Source organism: Pseudophryne corroboree, chromosome 4, assembly GCF_028390025.1.
Source record: "Pseudophryne corroboree isolate aPseCor3 chromosome 4, aPseCor3.hap2, whole genome shotgun sequence".
Lineage (NCBI taxonomy): Eukaryota > Metazoa > Chordata > Amphibia > Anura > Myobatrachidae > Pseudophryne > Pseudophryne corroboree.
The window spans coordinates 3,076,879-3,099,345 of NC_086447.1; the positions used below are offsets into that span (position 1 = coordinate 3,076,879).

General features: G+C 43.8%; 1 long non-coding RNA gene across 1 annotated transcript; it reads left to right on the plus strand.

Annotated features, from left to right (window-relative positions):
• Nucleotides 1-8,265: 8,265 nt before the first annotated feature.
• On the plus strand, nt 8,266-9,787 carry LOC134911046 (uncharacterized). Its single transcript, XR_010176289.1, has 3 exons — nt 8,266-8,335; nt 9,004-9,066; nt 9,684-9,787. It is a non-coding gene; the product is annotated as an uncharacterized LOC134911046 (long non-coding RNA).
• The last annotated feature ends 12,680 nt before the right edge of the window (nt 9,788-22,467 follow it).

The following is a 22,467-nucleotide window of genomic DNA, read 5'->3' on the forward strand; positions in this document are numbered from 1 at the left end:
ACAATGTATAAACACCGTGCTTTTAAAATATATGAGCGTCTGAGTTCGCTAATGCATAATGGGAATGGAGGACTAGCAAATGCGAGCGTCCGAGTCCTCTAAGGCATAAACCAACAGCAATGGGGCGGGGGCCGGGCGCTGTTTGCAGTACTTTCACACATGAAATTGGAAATCTCTCATGAGGCGTCGTGGGCTAGGGGTGAAGGCTCCCACCTCCCTCGCTGGGAGTCCAGGGTTCGAGACCTGATGTGCTTTCTTTCTTTTTTTTTTTTTTTTCTGTAATAATGCACTGTATTATTTTATTTACATTGTAAGACAGTCAATGGAAGGATGCACACAGGTTTCACATAAATCAAAGTACATCTGCAGGAGCGATTCTTTACGCTAAATGCACCTAAACAGCGGGAATGAAATGAGTGTATTCTGACGCTACCAACTGAGCAAAACAGTACTGTAGATCTTCAGCGTTTGTGTATTGCACAGGACCTGAATTTCCTCCCTGTGCAGGCCCCCAGGGGGGAAGGGCGATGGGGGTAGGGGGGAGACGATGGAAAATACTGTGCCTTTGAAATGCAATTACATGAGCGTCCGAGTACACTACGGCATACTGTAAACCAACACCAATGGGAAGGAAGTGCCAACCTTATTTTTAATGTGTTCCCGTGACATTCACTTTAAAAAAAAAAAAATTCTCTCCAATACAGTACATCCAATGGAAGGATGCACACAGGTTTCACATACTGTAAATCAAAGTACATCTGCAGGAGCGATTCTTTACGCTAAATGCACCTAAACAGCGGGAATGAAATGAGTGTATTCTGACGCTACCAACTGAGCAAAACAGTACTGTAGATCTTCAGCGTTTGTGTATTGCACAGGACCTGAATTTCCTCCCTGTGCAGGCCCCCAGGGGGGAAGGGCGATGGGGGTAGGGGGGAGACGATGGAAAATACTGTGCCTTTGAAATGCAATTACATGAGCGTCCGAGTACACTACGGCATACTGTAAACCAACACCAATGGGAAGGAAGTGCCAACCTTATTTTTAATGTGTTCCCGTGACATTCACTTTAAAAAAAAAAAATTCTCTCCAATACAGTACATCCAATGGAAGGATGCACACAGGTTTCACATACTGTAAATCAAAGTACATCTGCAGGAGCGATTCTTTACGCTAAATGCAACCTACAGTACGGTACTGTAAGTGAGCAAAATAGTACTACAGTGGGCGTTTGTGTATTGCACATGACCTGCATTCCCTCCCTGTCTACTGCATGATCTGTGCAGGCTCCCATGGGGGAAGGGCAACAGGCTAGCAGGAGGCGGAGGAAAACACCGTGCTTTACAAATGCGAGCGTCCGAGTCCTCTAAGGCATAAACCAACAGCAATGGGGCGGGGGCCGGGCGCTGTTTGCAGTACTTTCACACATGAAATTGGAAATCTCTCATGAGGCGTCGTGGGCTAGGGGTGAAGGCTCCCACCTCCCTCGCTGGGAGTCCAGGGTTCGAGACCTGATGTGCTTTCTTTCTTTTTTTTTTTTTTTTCTGTAATAATGCACTGTATTATTTTATTTACATTGTAAGACAGTCAATGGAAGGATGCACACAGGTTTCACATAAATCAAAGTACATCTGCAGGAGCGATTCTTTACGCTAAATGCACCTAAACAGCGGGAATGAAATGAGTGTATTCTGACGCTACCAACTGAGCAAAACAGTACTGTAGATCTTCAGCGTTTGTGTATTGCACAGGACCTGAATTTCCTCCCTGTGCAGGCCCCCAGGGGGGAAGGGCGATGGGGGTAGGGGGGAGACGATGGAAAATACTGTGCCTTTGAAATGCAATTACATGAGCGTCCGAGTACACTACGGCATACTGTAAACCAACACCAATGGGAAGGAAGTGCCAACCTTATTTTTAATGTGTTCCCGTGACATTCACTTTAAAAAAAAAAAAATTCTCTCCAATACAGTACATCCAATGGAAGGATGCACACAGGTTTCACATACTGTAAATCAAAGTACATCTGCAGGAGCGATTCTTTACGCTAAATGCACCTAAACAGCGGGAATGAAATGAGTGTATTCTGACGCTACCAACTGAGCAAAACAGTACTGTAGATCTTCAGCGTTTGTGTATTGCACAGGACCTGAATTTCCTCCCTGTGCAGGCCCCCAGGGGGGAAGGGCGATGGGGGTAGGGGGGAGACGATGGAAAATACTGTGCCTTTGAAATGCAATTACATGAGCGTCCGAGTACACTACGGCATACTGTAAACCAACACCAATGGGAAGGAAGTGCCAACCTTATTTTTAATGTGTTCCCGTGACATTCACTTTAAAAAAAAAAAAATTCTCTCCAATACAGTACATCCAATGGAAGGATGCACACAGGTTTCACATACTGTAAATCAAAGTACATCTGCAGGAGCGATTCTTTACGCTAAATGCAACCTACAGTACGGTACTGTAAGTGAGCAAAATAGTACTACAGTGGGCGTTTGTGTATTGCACATGACCTGCATTCCCTCCCTGTCTACTGCATGATCTGTGCAGGCTCCCATGGGGGAAGGGCAACAGGCTAGCAGGAGGCGGAGGAAAACACCGTGCTTTACAAATGCGAGCGTCCGAGTCCTCTAAGGCATAAACCAACAGCAATGGGGCGGGGGCCGGGCGCTGTTTGCAGTACTTTCACACATGAAATTGGAAATCTCTCATGAGGCGTCGTGGGCTAGGGGTGAAGGCTCCCACCTCCCTCGCTGGGAGTCCAGGGTTCGAGACCTGATGTGCTTTCTTTCTTTTTTTTTTTTTTTTCTGTAATAATGCACTGTATTATTTTATTTACATTGTAAGACAGTCAATGGAAGGATGCACACAGGTTTCACATAAATCAAAGTACATCTGCAGGAGCGATTCTTTACGCTAAATGCACCTAAACAGCGGGAATGAAATGAGTGTATTCTGACGCTACCAACTGAGCAAAACAGTACTGTAGATCTTCAGCGTTTGTGTATTGCACAGGACCTGAATTTCCTCCCTGTGCAGGCCCCCAGGGGGGAAGGGCGATGGGGGTAGGGGGGAGACGATGGAAAATACTGTGCCTTTGAAATGCAATTACATGAGCGTCCGAGTACACTACGGCATACTGTAAACCAACACCAATGGGAAGGAAGTGCCAACCTTATTTTTAATGTGTTCCCGTGACATTCACTTTAAAAAAAAAAAAATTCTCTCCAATACAGTACATCCAATGGAAGGATGCACACAGGTTTCACATAAATCAAAGTACATCTGCAGGAGCGATTCTTTACGCTAAATGCAACCTACAGTACGGTACTGTAAGTGAGCAAAATAGTACTACAGTGGGCGTTTGTGTATTGCACATGACCTGCATTCCCTCCCTGTCTACTGCATGATCTGTGCAGGCTCCCATGGGGGAAGGGCAACAGGCTAGCAGGAGGCGGAGGAAAACACCGTGCTTTACAAATGCGAGCGTCCGAGTCCTCTAAGGCATAAACCAACAGCAATGGGGCGGGGGCCGGGCGCTGTTTGCAGTACTTTCACACATGAAATTGGAAATCTCTCATGAGGCGTCGTGGGCTAGGGGTGAAGGCTCCCACCTCCCTCGCTGGGAGTCCAGGGTTCGAGACCTGATGTGCTTTCTTTCTTTTTTTTTTTTTCTTCTGTAATAATGCACTGTATTATTTTATTTACATTGTAAGACAGTCAATGGAAGGATGCACACAGGTTTCACATAAATCAAAGTACATCTGCAGGAGCGATTCTTTACGCTAAATGCACCTAAACAGCGGGAATGAAATGAGTGTATTCTGACGGACTGTGCATCTTCGGTATTTGTGTATTGCATAAGACCTGTGAAGGCTCCCAGGAGGGAAGGGCGTAGGGCAAGACAGTGGAAAATACTGTGGTCAAAGAAAGGGCATATTTAAAACTAAGGGAAACTGTCACAAAGTACAGTAACTACAGTACTGTACGTTGAATGCCTGGACCGCACGACGTCTGAGACGCACGACGTCTGAGGCGCACGACGTCTGAGACGCTCATTGAGCATAAGGACGGTTATGGCTGCTGCACGGGACCGTCCCTATGCTCTTGGTGAGCTGCGTCTCCTCGTTCGCTGGCGGGACAGAACTCTCGCCAGCAACGAGGAGAAAGTGAGGGCATACCGGAGGGCCAGCAGGGACATCCTCCGGAAGTATAACAGGAGGAGAACGGTGAGGTCTCTCCAGAGGAGGTGGAGTGACCTCGTGAGGCGGACCCCACGACGCCTGCAGGCCATAAGGGATTGTAAGTACAGTACATTACTGTAGATAACTGTACTTTAAGTTACTGTAGTTACAGGTACAGTACATTATAGCAGGGGCTGCTGTAGCAGCAGGTATCCGGTCTATACAGCACTGTACAGTATTTGTGGTAAACAAATGGTTAAACAAGGACCAAACATTAACCCGGGTCAAAAGGTCAATTTGTTTTTTTGCGTCGACCTAGATGGTGCGGCTTTTGAAATTGGTTGACACCAGTTACTGTAGGTTGACATGGTCGTTAAGTTGACATGGAAAAAGATCGACATGCGTTTTACAAAAACAATTGTTATTTTTTTAAACTTGTGTATATACAGTAGTTCTTTACAATCCAGGTGGTCTACGATTGTGCAGTGTACAGTATCATGCAGTGTACAGTATATGCAATGTATCACAGTGTATCGTGCTGCGTAATTGCAGCGTGTCATGCAGTGTACATTCAGAATATGGTATTGTGCAGTGATTGTAATACATAGTGAATCACATCGTGCAGCAGAGCCGGCCTTAGGCATAGGCAAACTACAGTAGGCAAATGCCTAGGGCATTTGCTATGCTTAGGGGCACCAGCAGCTTCTGCTGATTAAAATGATATGCGGCATGCCTATATTTTGCGTGACTGCGGCTGTATCTGTACCTGGCTAGGGCCAGCACTGTCGTGCAGTGTACTGTATACACATGTGGTAATTGCAGTTTTTTGTGTAGTGTACATTGTATCATATTTTGCAGGGAAATGTGCAGTTTGTCATATCACGCAGTCGTGCAGTGCATTGTGTGGTTTAATTGCAGTGTGCCGAAATTTGTGTTTCAGATAGTACAGTGTTCTAAGGGATGTTACTTTGGCAGAAATTATTCTAAGGGATGTTACAGTGGCCTAATGTGTTCTGACGTGCATTACTCTTGCATAAGGTTCATGACTGGCAGATCTCTACTTTGTGACGTAATGTGGATATACTACTGCACTACTGTGACGTACAGTAACGTGAATAAGGTGCTCTACTGTGTGACACAACGTGAATCAAGGACAGTACTGTGACGTGAATACGGTGCTCTACTGTGTGACACAACGTGAATCAAGGACAGTACTGTGACGTGAATAAGGTGCTCTACTGTGTGACACAACGTGAATCAAGGACAGTACTGTGACGTGAATACGGTGCTCTACTGTGTGACACAACGGGAATCAAGGACAGTAATGTGACGTGAATAAACTGCACTACTGTGACATGACGTGAATAAGATGAATTCAGGTGAGTACTGCATCATCTGTCATGAAATCAATTTGTAATGTACAGTAATGAACAGTACTGAGATGGTTAAGGGTGGGAGGGCTGCATGCTGATGTGTGTCATAATGTTTATAAGGGCAATGCTTATGTGTGTTACAATGTCTATAAAGGTAGTGTTCTGTCTAATACCCTGGACCTACTGTACTGTAGCGATACTGTAAGTGTACTGTATGTCACATTTAGAAATGTGCCCCTTAAGTTTTGAAGACAGTACAGTACACTATGCCCTCCTGAGTGATTAGGTGCAGGGTACTAGAATGAACAATTCCATTTATTGTGATGTCATAAAGATGCTGTCAATGTTGAATTTCATTGGCTGTACAGTATGCTGCCATTATACTGTATATATATTTTTACAGGGCTGGTAGCACGACGTCACAGGAGGCGGGACAGGCGCCGCCAAGCTGGTAAGTATTGTCAAATACAGTAGTGTACAGTACATAGTGATTTCTATAGTCCCAACCCCCTGTCCTGACCATCACAGATAACTCGCTGCAATCCGTTAATGTTAAGAATGTCTGTTTACAAAACTAAATGTAAATATTAAACACAAAGTATAAATAACATTGTAGATAGCTGAATACCCGTGCTTCGCTACGGGATGAGGATGGTCAATTCCAGTGATAGTTGTTTGTTAATTTACGTTTGTTGGCGATCTAGTATATAGTACTGTATACTTTAAGCATACTGTATCTTGCTTCTCTGATGCAGATTGTTTATTGGCCGGACCCCTTTTTGGTCCTGGATACTGTACAGTACATGTTTCAAATTGACAGCTTCACTTACAGTACTGTTATTTTTTTTCCCACAGTACCACCACCACCACCACCACCACCACCACCACCTGCTGCGCTGCCAGGTATTGTGTAACGAGAATTCTGGTGCTACTGTCATCGTTGTTACACTACTGTACATGTGTCCTGGATACTGTGCAGTACATGTTTCAAATTGACAGCTTCACTTACAGTACTGTTATTTTTTTTCCCACAGTACCACCACCACCACCACCTGCTGCGCTGCCAGGTATTGTGTAACGAGAATTCTGGTGCTACTGTCATCGTTGTTACACTACTGTACATGTGTCCTGGATACTGTGCAGTACATGTTTCAAATTGACAGCTTCACTTACAGTACTGTTATTTTTTTTCCCACAGTACCACCACCACCACCACCACCACCACCACCACCTGCTGCGCTGCCAGGTATTGTGTAACGAGAATTCTGGTGTGACTGTCATCGTTACACTACTGTACATGTGTCCTGGATACTGTACAGTACATGTTTCAAATTGACAGCTTCACTTACAGTACTGTTATTTTTTTTCCCACAGTACCACCACCACCACCACCACCTGCTGCGCTGCCAGGTATTGTGTAACGAGAATTCTGGTGCTACTGTCATCGTTGTTACACTACTGTACATGTGTCCTGGATACTGTGCAGTACATGTTTCAAATTGACAGCTTCACTTACAGTACTGTTATTTTTTTTCCCACAGTACCACCACCACCACCACCACCACCACCACCACCTGCTGCGCTGCCAGGTATTGTGTAACGAGAATTCTGGTGTGACTGTCATCGTTACACTACTGTACATGTGTCCTGGATACTGTACAGTACATGTTTCAAATTGACAGCTTCACTTACAGTACTGTTATTTTTTTTCCCACAGTACCACCACCACCACCACCACCTGCTGCGCTGCCAGGTATTGTGTAACGAGAATTCTGGTGCTACTGTCATCGTTGTTACACTACTGTACATGTGTCCTGGATACTGTGCAGTACATGTTTCAAATTGACAGCTTCACTTACAGTACTGTTATTTTTTTTCCCACAGTACCACCACCACCACCACCTGCTGCGCTGCCAGGTATTGTGTAACGAGAATTCTGGTGCTACTGTCATCGTTGTTACACTACTGTACATGTGTCCTGGATACTGTACAGTACATGTTTCAAATTGACAGCTTCACTTACAGTACTGTTATTTTTTTTCCCACAGTACCACCACCACCACCACCACCTGCTGCGCTGCCAGGTATTGTGTAACGAGAATTCTGGTGCTACTGTCATCGTTGTTACACTACTGTACATGTGTCCTGGATACTGTGCAGTACATGTTTCAAATTGACAGCTTCACTTACAGTACTGTTATTTTTTTTCCCACAGTACCACCACCACCACCACCACCACCACCACCACCTGCTGCGCTGCCAGGTATTGTGTAACGAGAATTCTGGTGTGACTGTCATCGTTACACTACTGTACATGTGTCCTGGATACTGTACAGTACATGTTTCAAATTGACAGCTTCACTTACAGTACTGTTATTTTTTTTCCCACAGTACCACCACCACCACCACCACCTGCTGCGCTGCCAGGTATTGTGTAACGAGAATTCTGGTGCTACTGTCATCGTTGTTACACTACTGTACATGTGTCCTGGATACTGTACAGTACATGTTTCAAATTGACAGCTTCACTTACAGTACTGTTATTTTTTTTCCCACAGTACCAACACCACCACCACCACCACCTGCTGCTGCATCCGAGAGCTCCGGAAGTGGTAATAATTACTTTTTGTTACAGACACACTAGTTTCCTACAGTATTACTGTAATTTTTGTATTTTACAATACTTGTCATCTTTTACACACAGACCGCCTCGTAATTGATACAGAGGAGGAGCTCATTCCCATTGATTCGGGGGAAGAGGAGCCAGATTATAGTAAGTACAGTAGGATTTTCTCAAGCCCATTCTTAAAAGTATTGACCAAGTCCACTTTTATTACTTTTCAGGCAGGGAATTCCAAACATGTACTGTACAGTATTTCCCTCACTGTGAAGACCCCTTTTCGCCTCTGTGCGAAATCGCCTCTACTTCAACAAGAGTTACTGTGCACGTGTCCTCTGTGTCCATCTTATCAAAAACCGTTCCTGTGTATTGTCCCCTTACTGTATACAGTATATTTGTAAAGGTTAATCATGTCCCCTCTTAATCTCCTCTTTTCCAATGTAAACATGCCTAGCCTGCCTTTCCTTGTATTCCATCTTCTCAATCCACTTCATCACTTTGGTCGCCCGCCTCTAAACCTTTTGTAGTTCCACGATATCCATTTTGTATTATGGTGCCCAAAATTGTGCATCCGACCCACCCTCCACTAGCCTAACCCTCCAATCATACTCTGAATCCACACTCTGCATTCTGAATGCCGGGATCCAGACAGCAGGTCTTTTAAATACAGTACTGTATGTCCCCTACCGCTGGACAGTCATTCTGCTCCTACTGTATTATGAATATATCTCTGCCTCCTGTAGCACTGTACTACTGTGCAATTTTGTAGTAACTGTACTCTACTGTATTTTGTTTATAATATTTTTTTATTTTCAACTCAGTAATTATTGACAGTGAGGATGAGGATGAAAAACCCTCTCCCCAACAACCCTCTCCCCAACTTGGTAAGTAAACTGCAGTATTGTACTGTACTGTACATTGTGTTAAACCAATGGGTTGGGTTTGCGTGACCAGCAGTCAGGATTCTAGCGGTCAGGTGACCGACAGTGGCATCCTGATTGCAGCAATCCCAACAGGGTGAGGTACGGTATCCTAACCCTCCTCCACTACCCCCTGATTCTGGCCTCGACATTCTCGTCTCTGTGTGCGAAATCTACTCTCTTTTTTTATTTATTTATCTTTGCATCATGTGATGTTTGGGGAAAATTGTTATAAGGTTTGATGTAAAAAAAAGGTTAAAAAAAAGAGGCAGATTAGATGGGCAAAGTGGTTCTTACAGTATTTGTCATCAAATTCTATGTTTCTGTATGCAGACCCTCCAACATGACCCGCCGCACTGCTCTGTTTCTAGACTTCCCTCTTAATTTATGATTTCCATCACCTGTGTTGAACTAGTTATATGATAAGAAAGCTGTTTCTTCACAGGTGATGGCAATAATAAATTAAGAGGGAAGTCCAGAACCAGAGCATTTTGTACCTAGTGGGGCGGGTCATGTTGGAGGGTATGTGTATTTCCTGGAATGAACCTTTTTTTTTTTCACATTAATGTTTTTTTTCACAGGCCCTACACTGGAACAGGCCATGGAGGAGGAGGAGGATGATGATGATGCTGCTGCATTTAGTGGTAAGAATTATTACTGACATTGATCTGATGCCATCAGAGTAGCACTTTTCATCAGATTTTTCTGGCAAATGCGTAGAAATCGGATGAAAATTGTTTTTGTTTGAACTGGTGATATTGCCCATACAGTAGCAACCGATCACATCCCACATTAACATTTACAGTATCTAGTTACACTTACAGACGATAATACAGTACAGTAGGTAATATTTGATTGGTTGCTACTGTATGGACAACATCCTGTTCTAAAAAAAACACCCATCTTACTCAATTTCTCTCTCTCTCTCTCTCTCTCTCACCCCTTGTCACTGTCTCTCCATTCATCTCCTGATAATTTGCTCTCCGTTTCTGCCTTCGAAAACTTCTTCACAGGCCATACTGTTCCAGCTCATTGACACAGTTTCGTCATACAGTATTTGACCGGTAATTCTTTCATTTACGGTTTACAATTATTTATATACAGTACTGTACTGTACGTAAATGATGAATGTCCCTGTGCATTGCTCCATGGCCTGTACAACTTATCCCGGTGTATTTTAAAATGTATACCATCTCTCACTACATATCCGAGCGCTGCCACGTGCTGGGAGTTCACGGTCGGCGGCCATGTTGTCAGGTTGCTAAGCGATCCAGCTCGGTATACCGTAATGTGCATAGACCTCGCTTATCCCAATGTAATTGAGCTAGGGGATTGTGACGCTCCTTCAGCATTGCCCCCTGAACTGTGAAATGTATGCCATATTGTATCTCACTACATATCCGAGCGCTGCCACGTGCTGGGAGTTCACGGTCGGCGGCCATTTTGTCAGGTTGCTAAGCGATCCAGCTCGGTATACCGTAATGTGCATACAGTAGACCTCGCTTATCCCAATGTAATTGAGCTAGGGGATTGTGACGCTCCTTCAGCATTGCCCCCTGAACTGTGAAATGTATGCCATATTGTATCTCACTACATATCCGAGCGCTGCCACGTGCTGGGAGTTCACGGTCGGCGGCCATGTTGTCAGGTTGCTAAGCGATCCAGCTCGGTATACCGTAATGTGCATAGACCTCGCTTATCCCAATGTAATTGAGCTAGGGGATTGTGACGCTCCTTCAGCATTGCCCCCTGAACTGTGAAATGTATGCCATATTGTATCTCACTACATATCCGAGCGCTGCCACGTGCTGGGAGTTCACGGTCGGCGGCCATGTTGTCAGGTTGCTAAGCGATCCAGCTCGGTATACCGTAATGTGCATACAGTAGACCTCGCTTATCCCAATGTAATTGAGCTAGGGGATTGTGACGCTCCTTCAGCATTGCCCCCTGAACTGTGAAATGTATGCCATATTGTATCTCACTACATATCCGAGCGCTGCCACGTGCTGGGAGTTCACGGTCGGCGGCCATTTTGTCAGGTTGCTAAGCGATCCAGCTCGGTATACCGTAATGTGCATACAGTAGACCTCGCTTATCCCAATGTAATTGAGCTAGGGGATTGTGACGCTCCTTCAGCATTGCCCCCTGAACTGTGAAATGTATGCCATATTGTATCTCACTACATATCCGAGCGCTGCCACGTGCTGGGAGTTCACGGTCGGCGGCCATTTTGTCAGGTTGCTAAGCGATCCAGCTCGGTATACCGTAATGTGCATACAGTAGACCTCGCTTATCCCAATGTAATTGAGCTAGGGGATTGTGACGCTCCTTCAGCATTGCCCCCTGAACTGTGAAATGTATGCCATACTGTATCTCACTACATATCCGAGCGCTGCCACGTGCTGGGGGTTCACGGTCGGTGGCCATTTTTTGTGTGCATAGAACTCGCTTATCCACATAGGCCCCTGTGTTTTTAACTACTATATTGAGATGCACATTTCTAGGCCTACAGTATTTAATATACAGTAAGCAGCATTGTTGTTAGGCAATAATTGAAGAATTTACATACAGTACTGACATGTACTGTATGTAATGCTTGTACATCATGTCAGTCGACCCTTATGCTGTACACTACTGTAAGTCTCACAGGGCCCATGCACTTCCAAGGAGGGTTATTTACTGTACTGTATCTGTTTCATACAGGAAACTAATTGCAGTCCATAACACTGAAGTTGTATTTTCAGTACTGTACAGTATACAATACTTAAATTTGAACATCAGGTACTGGATAGTAAACATGTACAGTATTAACTTCTATCATAAAACTCTTATGCATTTTCAGATGTGTAAATTTTAGACTACAGTATTCACAAATGTTTTCTCTCCATACAGGAATTATAGTTGGACAACATGCCAGTAACTATCAACAAAACGATGAGCAAGATAATCGCCAACATGAAAAAAGAAAATAAAACCATCAAAGAGATCCATGCATGGCTCAAGGAAAGTGGCATTATAGTCACTTTAGAAACGGTGCGCTATCATGCATTCGAGAGAACAACGCCCAGATTTGTATTTCCTACAAAATGCACATGGTACGTACTGTACACTACTGTAATGTTTAAATGACTTGCTTTATACCATAAACAATTTTTTTGAAATAAAATTAAAACTTCATCAATTGTAACTGTGATTGTGCTGTTCATGAATTCATATTTTTCATACTGTATTGTACTGTAGGAGAGTGCAACAAATTGTGGAGGAACTAACTCGTGAGGATGATGAGCGTACTGCTCTGCAAATAAAACGAATTCTCCATTCCAAGTATGACCTGGACATATCGGCCACCAGCATCAGAAGGATGCGACGGAAAATGGGATGGACCTTTGGCGCAACAAGGTAAAATACTGAAAGCAGTATAAACCATACAGTAAATGCACTGTTAATAATCCCTTGATACGTGATATAATAATGCCATAAATCATTATACAGAGTGTGTACTTTATACTATATACAGTATGTGTGTGTGTATATACTGTATATACAGTATTCTATCCCAAAAGAGATACCTACTGTATAGGCACTCAGAGACAGCAATGAAGCATTGCCGGCTTATTGTGATGATTACATACTGTATACTGTGTGTGTGTGTTTGTGTGTATGTACAGTATGTATATATATATTACTCTGTATGTAACTTAATGTACTGTATGTACAGTTTAATGTATACAGTAGGTATATAATACAGTATACTGCACATACAGTCTACTGTATATACAGTAATCTGTAAATCTGTAATTTCATAACTGTATCTGATTTCATTATTTTTGGCTCTTCACAGGATATCTCCAATGATAAGAGATGTGAATAAAGAAAAGAGAGTGGAACAGGCACGGCGATGGATTGAGAGTGGTGAAACATTTGATGATGTCATTTTCACAGATGAATCGTCTGTTGCCCTTGAGCGGTTCTCCAGAATGTCATTCAGGAAACGTAACCATATCTCTTTAAAACCACGCCCAAAGCATCCATTGAAAATCCATGTATGGGGAGGCATATCACGATTAGGAGCTGGTCCCCTATTATTTTTCGAAGGTACAGTACAGTACTATACTTTATTCTGTGCCTGTGTTCTGTAAAAATACATGTTGTACTGTAGAGTACGTGTAACTGCACAATAAAAGGAGTTGCTTATTAATGAACAACATTTTTTGATTTCTGTAGGAATCATGGATAAGAAATATTTCCAAGAAACAATAGTAGAGAAATGTATGGTGCCATTTGTGAATAAATATTACCCAACTCACCATAGGATATTCCAAGACAATGATCCTAAACACTCCGCCTCAGCCAAATTTATGGAAGAGAAAGGTATGAATTGGGAACGCACACCACCAGAGTGAGTATTCTTTCAACAGTGTACAAGTAAAATTTTGGATAGCACTCTAGTACTGTAAAAAAAAATTTTGTTTAATAAACAGTACAATATTGTATGTTTAATTTTCTCTATTTACTGTAATGTACTGTAATTAATTTTTTCTATACGCTTTTTTTTTTTTTTTAATTAGATCACCAGACATGAACCCAATCGAATTAGTGTGGGCTCAATTGAAGAGGTACGTTAGGAGTGTTGCAAAGCCAACAACAAAACAGCAACTGGTGGATGGGATAAAGAAATTTTGGCTAGAAGTACTCACACCTGAACATTGTAATAATTATATAAATCACCTGTATAAAGTATTACCTGTTGTAGTTGAAAGAAATGGTCAAGCCACAAATATGTAGTTCTGTATTTTCTGTTTAAAATTTTAAATTGGTGCATTATTAAAAAAAATGATAAAATTGCCTTTGTCTGATTATTGCATAAACTAATGTAGAATATTATACAGTAGTAATGTTATTGATGTGTACTGTATGAACAGTTATTTTCAGTTTTATAAGTCCTGAATAAGAGTACTGTACATTTTGATCAGTGCAGTACATGGAATCGGATGTTGTAATACTTTATTTTTACATTAATATTGATGTTTTTCCAATAAATATTCAATTTTACAGTATGGTACGGTACAGTACATGAGGGTACCTGTACAGTATGATACGTCATTATGGGGGAGAAATACTGTATCCACTAAATGTACAGTAAAATGTTTTTTTCTTATTACAAACACACAAATGCATCTCAGATGGAAATATGCTATACACAGCAGACAGCTTATGGTGACAGAACTTCCCTACTGTATCCCCACCCATAGTCGTGGTATATTTTAGATTGCCTAATGAGACACTCCTGCAGCATTGCCAATGATTCATGTAAAACCTGTGTGCAAACAGTATCTGTATTGAATGCAAAGTACAGTAAGAGTACAGTATACAGTATTATCAGAGCCAAACCTGACCAACATGATGCCCTAGGCTAGATTTTGGCTGATGTCCTCTTGCACAGATGCTACGTAGTTCCGCCTCTAACCCTGCACCCCTTTCCCAGCACCATCACCCATTTTGGCGCTCCTACCCCCTATAATCTAAATAAGAACAATGTGCACATTTAGTGCCAGCCCAAAACAGTGTACAGTATGTTCTTGCTGGGAAGGGGCATGGTAACACAATAATACCCGAAGATGAAATGACACAACACAGTACTGCAACTTTATTCACATTATATCATGCAGTGGTGTCTCTTATTCTCATGACATCATATCATAGTACCACATTACTCCTAACAGTAATGCCCCTTATTCACATTACACCCCACCACATTCATCTTTATTTACATTAGACCACAGGTTCTCAAACTCAGTCCTCAGGACCCCACACAGTGCAGGTTTTGCAGGTCTCACAGAATCACAAGTGAAAAAATTAGCTCCACCTACTGTATGGACCTTCTAAAATGTGTCAGTTAGTAATGAATACATCTGTGCACTTGCTGGTTTACCTGCAAAACATGCACTGTGTGGGGTCCTGAGGACCAAGTTTGAGAACCACTGCATTAGACCATGCAGTAGTGCCCTTTCCTTATGTTACACCAGAAAATATTGTAGTACACCTTATACACATACAGTACAGTAATGCCACACATTAGTAATGCATTTCATATTTAAATTTTCTGATTTAATTTCATAGAGCCGCAGTCACTCACAGAATATAGGCATGTACTGTAGCATCTCATTTTATTCTGCAGAAGCTGATTATTCCCGTTTGGCTAGTTTGCCGCCTCTGTACAGTACAGTATATCACAATAGAAAAAAGTTATAGTGTCAGTGAAAAAAGCACCTCATGACAGATACTGTACACAAGCTCATGTCTAAATACTGTATACTGTAAGCAGTGACATTAAGGGGTACAGTACTGTATATGCAATTGCAGTCGAATTCCGGAAGGAATACGGAAAAAATGGACACGGGATCCCCCATCTTTTTAGAACCAGCACCGGGCTCTGCGCCTGGTCCTGGTGCAAAAAATAAGGGGGACAAAAAAAGCGTAGGGGTTCCCCATATTTTTTGAATCAGCACTGGGCTCCACTAGCTGGACAGATAATGCACAGCCGGGGGAGACTTTTATACAGGTCCCTGCGGCCATGGAATTAAATACCCAACTAGTCACACCTGGCCGGAGTACCCTGGAGGAGTGGGGGCCCCTTAAATCAAGGGGACCCCCCTCCAGCCACTCGATTATCTCTATCACCCCTGTGTATTGTAGCTAGGGGATTGTGACGCTCCTTCAGCATTGCCCCGTAGCCTGCAAAATCTGTGCTGTTATTTGCTCCATAGCTGAGTGCCTCCTAGGAGCTACTGTAGGAGTCACAGGCGGTAGCCATTTCAATTGAGTCTGCCCTGCTATAGAATTGTACAGGTATGTGTACATTACCGTACGGTGCATAGAACCTTTACAGTAGAAACTCTCCTGCAGCTTTGGCCTGCTTTACTGTATGTACTGTAAAACTTGTGTTTTGTCAGTTTGCTATGCGACCGAGCCCGGTGTAACGTACTGTACAGTACTGTAATGTGCATAGACCTCGCTTACAGTATCTCTGTGTATTTTGGCTAGGGGATTGTGACGCTCCTTCAGCATCGCCCCGTAGCCTGCACAGCTTATGCCATTTCTCATTCCATACCCAACTGCTGCCTGCCACGAGGTGGGGGTTCAGGAGGTGGGGGTTCATGGGTAGTGGTCGTTTTGACAGTGTGCTATGCGATTGAGTCCGGTGTACCGTAATACTGTATGCAATCCTACAGTAGCTTATCCCTCCCCTGTGTATTTTGGCTAGGGGATTGTGACGCTCCTTCAGCATAGCCCCATAACCTGCACAAGGGTTCAGGGGCGGCGGCCATTTTGCCAGTGTGCTACAGTATGTCATCGAGTCCGGTGTACCATAATATGCATACTGTGTATTTTAGCTAGGGGATTGTGACGCTCATTCAGCATTGCCCCATAGTCTGTACAATCTGGACTATTACTTGCTCCGTAGCCTAGGGCCTCTGTGGGGCAAGGAGTCATAGGTGGTAGCCATTTCTATTCAGTCTGCCCAGCTACAGAATTGTATGTGTACTGTGTACGGAGCATAGTACCTTAACCTGCATAGAACCTGCAGATTATGGTACACCGGACTCGATCGCATAGAACCGCTCATGCAGCTACTGTATGCCCTGGTTTGCAGTATGTGAATAAAAAAAATAATAAAGTGTCTGAAAAAAACTACAGTAACATGCATTCGTACAGTACTTAAGGAATCGAACCCTGGACTCTGAGTATAGGAAGCGAAACACTTCACCACTTCGCCGCAGACAAATGTATAAATCCGTTGGTTTTGATTATGCTGTAATGGCTACGGGATTAGGACGATAACACTGTAGAAAATTCCTAATCTTGAGAGGCAATAGTGAACTTGTAACACACATCCATTTGCGACAGTGTACACTACTGGTTTTACAGTACTGTGTTTTGTCTGCGGGACTTGCACGCTCACATACAGTATTCATAAAGTATTGTAGATGGATCATATACTGTATGCTGTACTACTGTATTTGCGTCGGTGTCGTACTGTATATACTGTACAGTACTGTATTAAATAATGCAGCGTAATGAGTACAGTATTTGCTGTATGCAGCGTAATGAGACGCCTTAGTAAAGTAGTCCTTATTATGTATGTCAGTATTGTATTTTACGGGAGACCACACGCATGCGCAGTGGTGATTGTAAAAAGCGACATCTGGTGGCTGATCGCAGGTATTACACGTAAAGGTAACGCCAAACGTCAAATGTCTGTCTCCGTGCGATTAGATAGCCTCTCTGTGGCTAGGCGCGCCTCGCTACGCCACAGTACGCTGCGTATGGTCGAACGGGCCAACCGCCGCGGCCACTCAAGATAAAGGTGGCTACATCTGTAGGCCAGGGCCTCAGCCGTTCCTTGCCACTCCGTGTGGTAAATGGCATATTGGCAAGTTTACGCTTCTCCTCCGACAATTTTATTTTAGATTTTTGAGTCCTTTTTTTACTGATATTTGGTGTTTTGGATTTTACATGCTCTGTACTATGACATTGGGCATCGGCCTTGGCAGACGACGTTGCTGGCATTTCATCGTCTCGGCCATGACTAGTGGCAGCAGCTTCAGCACGAGGTGGAAGTCGATCTTGATCTTTCCCTAATTTTGGAACCTCAACATTTTTGTTCTCCATATTTTAATAGGCACAACTAAAAGGCACCTCAGGTAAACAATGGAGATGGATGGATACTAGTATACTTATGGATGGACGAGCGACTGCCGACACAGAGGTAGCTACAGCCGTGGACTACCGTACTGTGTCTGCTGCTAATATAGACTGGATGATAATGAGATAAAATTAAAATATATATAAAGTAAGCTACTAGTATCAAGAAGATAGAAAAAAAAATAAACCACGGGTAGGTGGTATACAATTATGGATGGACGAGCGACTGCCGACACAGAGGTAGCTACAGCCGTGGACTACCGTACTGTGTCTGCTGCTAATATAGACTGGATGATAATGAGATAAAATTAAAATATATATATATATATATCACACTAGTACTGCAGCCGGACAGGTATATATTATGTAATGACGGACCTGCTGGACACTGTCTGTCAGACTCAGCACTGCAGACTCCTAAAGTAAGCTACTAGTATCAAGAAGATAGAAAAAATAAATAAACCACGGGTAGGTGGTATACAATTATGGATGGACGAGCGACTGCCGACACAGAGGTAGCTACAGCCGTGGACTACCGTACTGTGTCTGCTGCTAATATAGACTGGATGATAATGAGATAAAATTAATATATATATATATATCACACTAGTACTGCAGCCGGACAGGTATATATTATGTAATGACGGACCTGCTGGACACTGTCTGTCAGCACTGCAGACTCCTAAAGTAAGCTACTAGTATCAAGAAGAAGATAGAAAAAAAAAATAAACCACGGGTAGGTGGTATACAATTATGAATGGACGAGCGACTGCCGACACAGAGGTAGCTACAGCCGTGGACTACCGTACTGTGTCTGCTGCTAATATAGACTGGATGATAATGAGATAAAATTAAAATATATATATATATATATATATCACACTAGTACTGCAGCCGGACAGGTATATATTATGTAATGACGGACCTGCTGGACACTGTCTGTCAGACTCAGCACTGCAGACTCCTAAAGTAAGCTATTAGTATCAAGAAGATAGAAAAAAAAAATAAACCACGGGTAGGTGGTATACAATTATGGATGGACGAGCGACTGCCGACACAGAGGTAGCTACAGCCGTGGACTACCGTACTGTGTCTGCTGCTAATATAGAATGGATGATAATGAGATAAAATTAAAATATATATATATATATATCACACTAGTACTGCAGCCGGACAGGTATATATTATGTAATGACGGACCTGCTGGACACTGTCTGCAGAATGCGTTTATAAAAACACCACACGACGAGTGTTTAACTTTTTCAGGCAGACAATCACAATATACTGGTGGTCAGCAGACAATCACAATACTGGTGGTCAGTGGTCACTGGTCAGTCACACTGGCAGTGGCACTCTGGCAGCAAAAGTGTGCACTGTACTTAAAATATGTACTCCTGCTATAACTGCTCCCCAGTCTCCCCCACAATTAAGCTGTGTGAGCACTGAGCACTCAGCAGTCAGATAATGATATACAGTATATGATGCAGCACACTGGGCTGAGCACAGATATGGTATGTGTGACTGTGTCACACTGTGTATCGTTTTTTTTCAGGCAGAGAACGGATTCATTAAACTGGTGGCACTGGTCACTGCCACTGGTCACACTATCAGCAGCAAGTAGTACTCCTCCTATATTATGCTCCCCAAAATTTGTGTCTCTCTCTCTCTAGTACTATTAGTCACTCTAAACGGAGAGGACGCCAGCCACGTCCTCTCCCTATCAATCTCAATGCACGTGTGAAAAATGGCGGCGACGCGCGGCTCCTTATATAGAATCCGAGTCTCGCGATAGAATCCGAGCCTCGCGAGAATCCGACAGCGGGATGATGACGTTCGGGCGCGCTCGGGTTAACCGAGCAAGGCGGGAGGATCCGAGCCTGCTCGGCCCCGTGTAAAAAAAGCTGAAGTTCGGCGGGTTCGGATTCAGAGAAACCGAACCCGCTCATCTCTAATAAACAGGACATGCACACTTTAACCAACCCATCATTTCAGTGACAGGGTCTGCCACACGACTGTGACTGAAATGACGGGTTGGTTTGGACCCCCACCAAAAAAGAAGCAATTAATCTCTCCTTGCACAAACTGGCTCTACAGAGGCAAGATGTCCACCTCATCATCATCCTCCGATTCATCACCGTGTACATCCCCCTCCTCACAGATTATCAATTCGTCCCCACTGGAATCCACCATCTCAGCTCCCTGTGTACTTTGTGGAGGCAATTGCTGCTGGTGAATGTCTCCATGGAGGAATTGATTATAATTCATTTTAATGAACATCATCTCCACATTTTCTGGATGTAACCTCGTACGCCGATTGCTGACAAGGTGAGCGGCGGCACTAAACACTCTTTCGGAGTACACACTTGTGGGAGGGCAACTTAGGTAGAATACAGCCAGTTTGTGCAAGGGGTTCCAAATTGCCTCTTTTTCCTGCCAGTATACGTACGGACTGTCTGACGTGCCTACTTGGATGCGGTCACTCATATAATCCTCCACCATTCTTTCAATGGGGAGAGAATCATATGCAGTGACAGTAGACGACATGTCCGTAATCGTTGTCAGGTCCTTCAGTCCGGACCAGATGTCAGCATCAGCAGTCGCTCCAGACTGCCCTGCATCACCGCCAGCGGGTGGGCTCGGAATTCTGAGCCTTTTCCTCGCACCCCCAGTTGCGGGAGAATGTGAAGGAGGAGATGTTTACAGGTCGCGTTCCGCTTGACTTGACAATTTTCTCACCAGCAGGTCTTTCAACCCCAGCAGACTTGTGTCTGCCGGAAAGAGAGATCCAAGGTAGGTTTTAAATCTAGGATCGAGCACGGTGGCCAAAATGTAGTGCTCTGATTTCAACAGATTGACCACACGTGAATCCTGGTTAAGCGAATGAAGGGCTCCATCCACAAGTCCCACATGCCTAGCGGAATCGCTCCGTGTTAGCTCCTCCTTCAATGTCTCCAGCTTCTTCTGCAAAAGCCTGATGAGGGGAATGACCTGACTCAGGCTGGCAGTGTCTGAACTGACTTCACGTGTGGCAAGTTCAAAAGGTTGCAGAACCTTGCACAACGTTGAAATCATTCTCCACTGCGCTTGAGACAGGTGCATTCCACCTCCTATATCGTGCTCAGTTGTATAGGCTTGAATGGCCTTTTGCTGCTCCTCCATCCTCTGAAGCATATAGAGGGTTGAATTCCACCTCGTTACCACTTCTTGCTTCAGATGATGGCAGGGCAGGTTCAGTAGTTTTTGGTGGTGCTCCAGTCTTCTGTACGTGGTGCCTGTACGCCGAAAGTGTCCCGCAATTCTTCTGGCCACCGACAGCATCTCTTGCACGCCCCTGTCGTTTTTTAAATAATTCTGCACCACCAAATTCAAGGTATGTGCAAAACATGGGACGTGCTGGAATTTGCCCAGATTTAATGCACACACAATATTGCTGGCGTTGTCCGATGCCACAAATCCCCAGGAGAGTCCAATTGGGGTAAGCCATTCTGCGATGATGTTCCTCAGTTTCTGTAAGAGGTTGTCAGCTGTGTGCGTATTCTGGAAAGCGGTGATACAAAGCATAGCCTGCCTAGGAAAGAGTTGGCGTTTGCGAGATGCTGCTACTGGTGCCGCCGCTGCTGTTCTTGTGGCGGGAGTCAATACATCTACCCAGTGGGCTGTCACAGTCATATAGTCCTGAGGAACAAAAGAATCAGCTGCGCATAATATCAGGGAAAAGGAACAATAATGAATTAAGAGAGCCGATGTATATGGAGTTGATTTATTAACCATAGATATAAGTAACTTCGTTGTGACAATACAATATTAAAAATTATTTAAGAAAGCACACCTTAGCTCAGTATATCCGATTCAATAGACACCAACTGTGTCAGTTCTCTAAAAGAAGGTTCACATAAAATACAGAGTCCAGCTGATATTTGAAATAATGAGTGGTAATAGCCGCAAAGCTGAATGCTGAGGACACAGTGGATAATCAGTTGAATGAATGTCCCATACCATCAAATTGCGGATAAACCCGGTATTGGGCACGGATTAAATACCTCTCCTTGTGTGGGCTGGTCCAGAGCCGAGCGTCCTCGGCGATGTATCCTGCAATGCCCAATGATGCGAATGCCGCAAAGGAGAGGGAACCGTGAGTTCACTGTGGAGTGAGAGCCGTATGTGATGTGGACGGCTAGCAGAAAGCCGTGTAGACGGCTAGCGGAAAAACCAAGTCCGTGACTGTTCTAAGATCTCTGTAAAGGTGAGGCGGCTGGCGGGGAGAACAAACCCGCGGTTGCTTTCAAATTCGGATGCCTTGGTAAGGTGTACTGGAGGCGGCGTGGCCTAACGCGTTTCGTCACGTGACCCGTCACTTGGAGCCCTTTGGTCATGATGGTGTAGGAGCTTCCGCAGTATAGCAAATATATATTGATTCAAGCTTTTTCGCATTAACTAAGATATTTACTCCTGCTCACAAATATAGGTTCATGTTTCCTTAAAAGCTTCACAGATATTTCATAAGCTCAAAATTATATTCAAAGCATGAATTGGTCAATGTCACAGCACCAGATGTATCCAAGGCCAGTCAAGCATATCGCCAAAAGTTCTGAACATCGAGGAGGATTTTGACCTGTCCTGACCTCCAGAGAGGATGTTCCGGGAAAACTGATAATCGCA